Source organism: Belonocnema kinseyi, chromosome 1, assembly GCF_010883055.1.
Source record: "Belonocnema kinseyi isolate 2016_QV_RU_SX_M_011 chromosome 1, B_treatae_v1, whole genome shotgun sequence".
In the NCBI taxonomy this organism is placed as follows: domain Eukaryota; kingdom Metazoa; phylum Arthropoda; class Insecta; order Hymenoptera; family Cynipidae; genus Belonocnema; species Belonocnema kinseyi.
Window position 1 is genome coordinate 124,478,100 of NC_046657.1, and position 7,538 is coordinate 124,485,637.

Below are 7,538 nucleotides of genomic sequence, written 5' to 3' on the forward strand. Positions count from 1 at the left end.
GAGAGAGAAGCATGCGCGCGCAACATCGCCTTCTTCTTCTACACACCGACGAGCGGCGAGTTAGTGTTGAAATGTATACTTTTTCCATAATGTGAGCACTGACGGGATGATATGCGGTGTTCACTCAAGCGTCACAAAACAGAGAGAAAAACAAAAAAGAAAGGAAACAGGAGAGAGAAAAAATAGTTCCCAGACTCTGGATTTAATGTCGCACTCAGTCGCAAAATTGACATTAAATCCAGAATTGACTGTATTTGTCTCAAAATTAATTTATTTTTGAATTTTTCTCTCGGTTATGTTAAATAAAGCTTAGAATGAACGTCATCAATCAAAATAAATTTTTACGTTTAGCGGCGAATATAAATATGTTACCTTCAGTTGGCCGGGATCTTATGGTTACGGAGAAAAGGAAATTGGAACATTATTCTGAGAATGAGGAATCTGTTGCCGCTACAAATGCTTCTGATGAAGATTCTGTTTTTGATTAAGGTCGAGGTAAATACATAAAAGGAATTTTTCAAAGTTTTTTATTTATTCAATAGGTTCCGAATCTTAGAATTTCACTTCAAATTATAGAGAAAATTGATCCTTGCTTTGACAGAAAGATGGAAAGTGATTCGTGGAAAAAAATATCAATGGTTGAAACTTGATTCTGAGGGAAAAGCTTTGTGCTCAACATATAGTAAAGCACTAGAAAATAAATTACCAATTCCTATGGGAGCTCAAGATGTTAATATTTATGTTAATATTTATTTTAATCCTCAAGACAATCATCAAAGAATTGTCAACAAACTCGTAGATCAAATCGCAGTGTCTATGCGAGATCGGTTCGAATGCGAAATGTCTGTCTTATTTGAAAAATTTTAGGAATTTTCAATCGGATATAATCAGATATAACTACCCTGACTTCATTTCACAAGAACGATTTTGACCCAGACCGTTTATCCCTACCTCGACAAATGTTTTTGGATAAAATTACTATAAAGATGATCAAGATTGGATCTTTAAGGGATGTAGGAAACTACCTTAAGGCTAATCCATACTTGTGCGATATGACATTAGAATCCGTGAAGTTAATTGAAACTCTTTTAACTATCGGCATCATCTTGCAATGCAGAATGGTCTTTCTGAGCTTTGCGTAGACTGAAAACCTACCTGAGATCTTCTATGACAGCGAAAAAATTTAATCATCTAGCAATTTTGCGAGTAAATTCTGATTTAACAGGCGAGTGCTTTAAACAAAGGAAAAATTGAATTATTAACAAATATATTTCACAGAATAGTCTGTGAAAACGCACTTTTGCTGTGACTGAATAAAACCCCCACGGTCGTCAGAGCGTTTCACACGTCGAAAAAGTTTGGTCCAGCGAGAAAACCGTCTAGCAACGAGAAATTATCCTCTCGGCGTATAACACTACCACTGCGCAAGGTGATCCTAATTTTGGGCAGTTTTCAAACTGAGCTTGCGTCGCGCCGGTAACCGGATTAGTTACTGTTAGCGCGCACATTTTAAATTATACAGATATTCCAATTTAATATTTATGATAAATAATATATTGGGAAATGCATCAAAAGTAAATTTTAATCCTTAAATAATATTCTCGAGTGACACATAAAAAAATAATGTGATTTCATTGCGAAAAACTTGATTAATTCTGCTTCCAGAAAAAACAAAATTCTTAATTTACTTTCAGTAATTTTTTAATAATTTAGGAATAAGAAATTACTGTTTATGCATTTCCTAATTATTACGTATTATGAATATTAAATTTCAATATTGAAACTATTCAAAATTAGCGCGCCAACAGTAACTAATCGGGTTGCAGGCACGAAGCAAAGTTAGTTCAAGAAATTCTCAAAATTAAGATGACTGACTGCGCACAGAAAAGATTTCAGTTAAAGACATAACTTCCACTGCTGCGGCGATTCAAAACGTGAGGCTGAATACAGTATCAAAAACGACTTGATAATTGTTGCGTTACCATTGAATAGGAAATTGTTTCATTTTTTTCATTAAACAACTTCTTATTAGCTACTCCTTACTGTTCCTTCGTGACACGATAGCAAATAATTCTGTTGAAAATAATGTGAAACCAAATTACAATATCATTTATAACCCGAACCCCATTCAGAAATCGACAACCAAATCGATTACCTAGGTGAAATTATATCTGGCAGTCACTTGATTCAAAAGGAAAAGAGCACTTGTTAGAATTAAATGATCATGTCGCTATGGTTAGTATCTGGCTATAATAAGCGATACTTTAAATCGCGTTTGAATAGTTTAAATAGTTTAACATTAATAGATAATAGTTAATATTTTTAAAATCATTGAAATGTAAGATTCAAATTAGGGGCTAAATTTCGATACCTGCCACCAACAGTCTCTCAAACTAATGTGAATAAATTAAGATTAGTTTATCTCAATTTTTAAAAGTTTAGATTCTTATAAATATTTCGCCAGCTTTTATCAAAGTAAATTATATGTTTGAAAAAAAGTATTATTTCAAAAATTTGCGCAGTAGATAAACGTCTATTTTGCAGCCTGCTGGCCACTCGCTTTTATAGCCTAGCCTTCCTCGCTTCCCCTCGCCGCGCCACACACGCATGTCACTACTTTCTCGCTTTGCCTCGCATTGTCAACCTCTTCCTCCGAAGCCAATACCTAATACTTATCTACCATTCACGATATTCACAGTTTTCTAACACCTACTTCCTCTTTTATTTACAATCTTTCCTGCTCCATTCCGCTTCTTCCTTGCTTCTCGTCTTCTATATATTACCAAACACCCCCTTTACCCATGCTACTGCCCTTTTGTGCCCCCTTTCATGCAATAAGACCTCCATGCTTGCCCTACTTTTTTCCAGCCCTCCACACTCATCCAACCAGTGCTACAATTTTGTATCCTGACTTCCGTGCTCTCCTGTCTCACACAAATATTGCGCTTGCGCTCTCTCTCTCTGAGCCTAATCCACATACTAAGGAATCATGTAGTCTATGATATTTATGGGCATTCAAACAAAACGGAGGAATGATGACAGAGAAGGTCAAGAAAAAAACAATTTCGTGACAAAGCTTTCAAGCGTATTTTAATAATGACAGCTACATTAGCTGCAACCAAAAGAAGTTTCAGTACATTTGCTAGAGTTCAAACGAGTCAAACGAGCTGAAGAACTGACACTTGTTGGTTATAATCTCAAGCCTCTGTGGTTGAAACAAATGTAGATGAAAGTAAGGATACTAAAGAATCGGCAGACGACGAATCTTTACACTCCGACGGTTTGTCTGAATAGGACAAATTTGTTTGTAAAAATTTCAGCCGCTTCAGTTTGGATAAATCAACATATTTGGCAAGCTCACTTTCTAGGGATTTCTGGTGGGATGCGTTTTTACAAACAATACAAATAATTACTATTTTTTTAAAGATTGTTTGTTTTTTTAACCAGTTGAATAGTTTTTCAATTGAACACACATGTACTCATTCAGAAAACTATTGGCATATTATTTATTTATGTTGAGTTATTATGAAGTAGATAAGTATGTTTGGCATTAATTAAAAGGAAGTGTAAGCAAGCAATGTGCTGCTCTAGACTTGTATAACTGATACACAAAAAGTGAGATTACAATTAAAGTGTTATGTTTTAATGCCACAAAGATTTATTTACCTTATCTTTACGACACGAACATATGAGTTACTATTATATAGATTTTTAGTATAACACTTTAAGGTATCTGTGTAATATGAAGTAAATAAAATAATTTTTTTAAAGAAAAAAAAACTGAGCTTGGCAAACCGCCGTCCCCATGAGCTACCCATTAAACACGGGATACCTTTAAAATATCGTTATTTTTATCGTTCGCAGGAGCTCTTATAGAAATTATCGCAATATATATTCTCGACATCTTCAAGAAGTTATTTAGTGATATTTTAAACTTGTTTTCTAAAGACGTTTGATCATTATAACGACTTCTGATTTCTTTAGGAAAACTTTTAGAAACGCGCGGGATGTATATTCAGGGATAACTTAAAGATATCTTTAAAAATATATCCTTAACGATGCATTTTTTTAAGAAGAAAAAATCGTCGTGCAGGAGGCGGGTGGGCGACAAAAACCTGTAGATAAATAATTAATCATTTATGTGAAGACTTATTTTATATTTCCTAAAGCTGTTTTTTGCAAGTATCTGACACGTTTCTTAATTTTGACCTATTATTTTATTGCAACATCAGTCGAATAATTGGCCAGTTATTATTAATAATAATGAAAACGCTGGAAATGTTGTAAATACTATTTAGTAAGAATGTTGCTTGTAGTAGTAATGGGTTATGAAGCGGGTGATGCCAACTGAATTTTAAAGGCCCAGAAATACACAGGTGTCCGTGCTTTTGTTCTGACTATACTATTCTTGTGTATTTTTTGAGCTCAAACCTACAGAGCCAAGCTAACAAGCCACAAACCCTAAACCTATAAATCCTAAACACACAAATCTCAAACCAACAAACTCCAAACCCACAAACCCCAAACTATAGCACAGACACCTGTGTATTGCCGGGCTTGTACGCAATGCGTATTTTAATCGATGGAGCAGAATATATCATAATTAACTCATTTGCAAATAATTGGCTTGATTATTATGCTCATCAGACAGAAGTTCCGTTTGAAGCAGAAAACAAGGTCTTCAATGTCCACAATTTACTAAACATTTCCAAAGACTTTTTGGAAATCGCGTCATTAGAGAGCTTCAGTGTCATAGGATTTGAAAACTACTTAGGTGTACTTAAAATGATGGTTAAAAAAGGTCCTACTGTTTTGAGTTAAATTATGAATGGTTTTAATAAAATATCAAAAGCTGCATTTAAATCCCAAAATTATTTGAATAATTTAGTTTCCAAATTTTTAATATCACTCGAAATCAATGAACCATCGCTTCTTCGTAAATATTCAAAACCAGATGCTGAAATAAAGTTTTAGAATTTTATTATGACCAGTAGCAAGGCCAACAATGGCAGTGTTCAAAAAGATAATACTTTTGTTGAAATTCATCATATGAGTTTTTCAAACGAGAAGCCAGTTGTACTTGGCAGAAGGTACACGAACTGCATTTCTGTTGCAAATTAGCGAATTGATTTAAGAGAGAAGGTGTAGGTGGAACAAAAACTTAATTTTAAAATATGGAAGACTGGTCAGTTTAGGATATGAAGAGAAAAGTTTTTCGACTGTCTTTCCGGTTCATTGTAGTTTCATTTAATATAATGTAAATATTTTGTATATGTTTATGAAAATTTGTTCAATGTATTTGTTTGTGATGTAACCAAAAGAAGAATCAGTGTACATAATAGACATTCAACATAGCTTTTGAAGCCCAGTTTTAAAACCATAACACAGAAATACTCATTTATTTTACCTATACATTTTTAAATAAAAACTAATTTGCTTTTTTAATTTTCTTATACATTTTTTTGTACGTTTTAAAATGGATTTCTACACACAAAATGAGCCTCAGATGGATAATCCTGAAGGTGGCTGAGGGTAAAAAGAGGTTGGTCCCTAACGGGTCTAGCATATCCCTTTTCTGGAAATCTATCCCTCCGGCAAGCCAAACTCTAGGTGGCGGCTGTGCTCCTAGCTCTCCCGGAAGCTGAGAGATTTACGGTCCCTCTGAACGACGCTATGGAAACAAGAGCGGCCAATGAGTCCCCTAAAAAGAAGTAACGCATCGTCGGTCGACTGTGCACTGAGGCTCTGAAGAGAGGCAGGACTCAGAGAGAAACCCATCGGGGGGGGGGGGGGGGGGGGGGGCTAAACCTGTGAAGAGGCAGAAGTCAGCCCAGCATCTGACGAACTAGCTACCTGGAGGGCAGTCGAAAGATCTCCTTCTACAGGGGAGAGGTCATTGTATTTTGCGCAGCCGACCCAGAGGCTGAAGATTCGATGCACAAGGTTGTTGTCAAGACAAAGCCTTGGGAAGGTGCTGCTCTTAAGGTGCGTTGAGTTAAGTTGATCCAAAAGATAATGAGGTCTACGCCTTGGTTCCCGGGTAAACTGAAAGACCTGTTTGTGGTCCTCCAACGGCTGGAGAGATTTCACCACTCACTTAAGGCAGCATCCTAGCGAATCGTCAGGCACGATAGGCCTCAGAAAAAGGACACAGCTGAAGGAATCAAGCATCTCCTATTTGTGCAAATTCCTAAGTCTCAGACAAGGGCTCTTGAGGTTCTCAATAACAGGCCCTTTTATCACTTTGGAAAGGTCAGCTTAAAGGTTTGCCGGATAGAGGCCAAAGGAGCCTGTCGGTATACAGAAAGATCGGGAGCAGACCTAAATGACTACTCCTGCTCTAAACATTACCCAAATTAAATTGCATCACAGCAAAGGCGCCTCTGCAGTTTTGCAGATGGGAATGGCTGCGAGGTGCACAGGCTTGCATACTGGAAAAGGGAGCCAACATTGTCCCGCTGCTTGAGCTATGTTCGAGAGACCTGGCAGTGATAGTTACAGATCTTAAAGTGATAGGATGGCTAGCCTTGCGATCGGATTACTTCCCATATGCACGCGATATGAATCCAATAGGCGGAGGTACATACACTTTTGAAATACTGCAAGGTAAGGGGTTCTCCCCTTCTGCTGAAAGGAAATGCTAATACCTACCATACTTTGTGTGTCAGAATGGACATCAACTGGAATACCTAATCACCACTGATTTTATTTTTTAAATAAGGAACACCCCGACGTGTCTTAACTCGGACAAAGAGGAAGTCATTAACATCACCCTCTACACCGGTAGTTTTAGAGATAATATCAAGAAGTGGAATCTCAGATGAACCCGCTCTCTAAGATTACTGACAGGGATGATCACTGACCGAGATGGCCCTAAGCGGAGCAATGAACCTAATTTAGGGACAACTGAACCAGAAAGGCCAAGCAATTGGAACCTAACTACAACTAAGAGCGCTACCACTTTATGTGGAACCGTTGACCCGGGATGTCCGCAGAAAGGTGCTTTATCGCCTCTGATGTGGTGCTTGCTAGTTGATGAACTGCCTTATCTGCTGACGAGTCGGAACCAGCACGTTATAGGCTATACGGACGATATACTAGTTATCGTGCGCGGCTAGCATCTCTATGCGCTCTTTGGAGAAATGCATTAAGCACTAAGGAGAGTATATTCGTGATTCAAGGGGTCAATCCGAGTAAGACGGACGCGGTTGTATTCGCCAGAAAGTACTAGGCAGTCTGATAAGTACCTGAAAATTCTAAGAGATGGCATTAGTATTCACTAATGTGAACCATTTTCGTCGAGCTTGACCCTTCAAATGACGCCTGTCAAAACTTCAGCTATTTATGTTTACGCATTTACAAGTTACAACACTGAGAAGCGACTAACCTCCGAGTTTTTTTTTAATGTGGAAAAATCTGAGTTTCGAGTTTTGATGAAACACTACTATCTTCGCAAAAAAACGATATCCGAGACCAAGGCCAAGCTGGATAAGTATTACCCGGACTCTGCACCGTCGATTGGAACGATTCATAAGTGG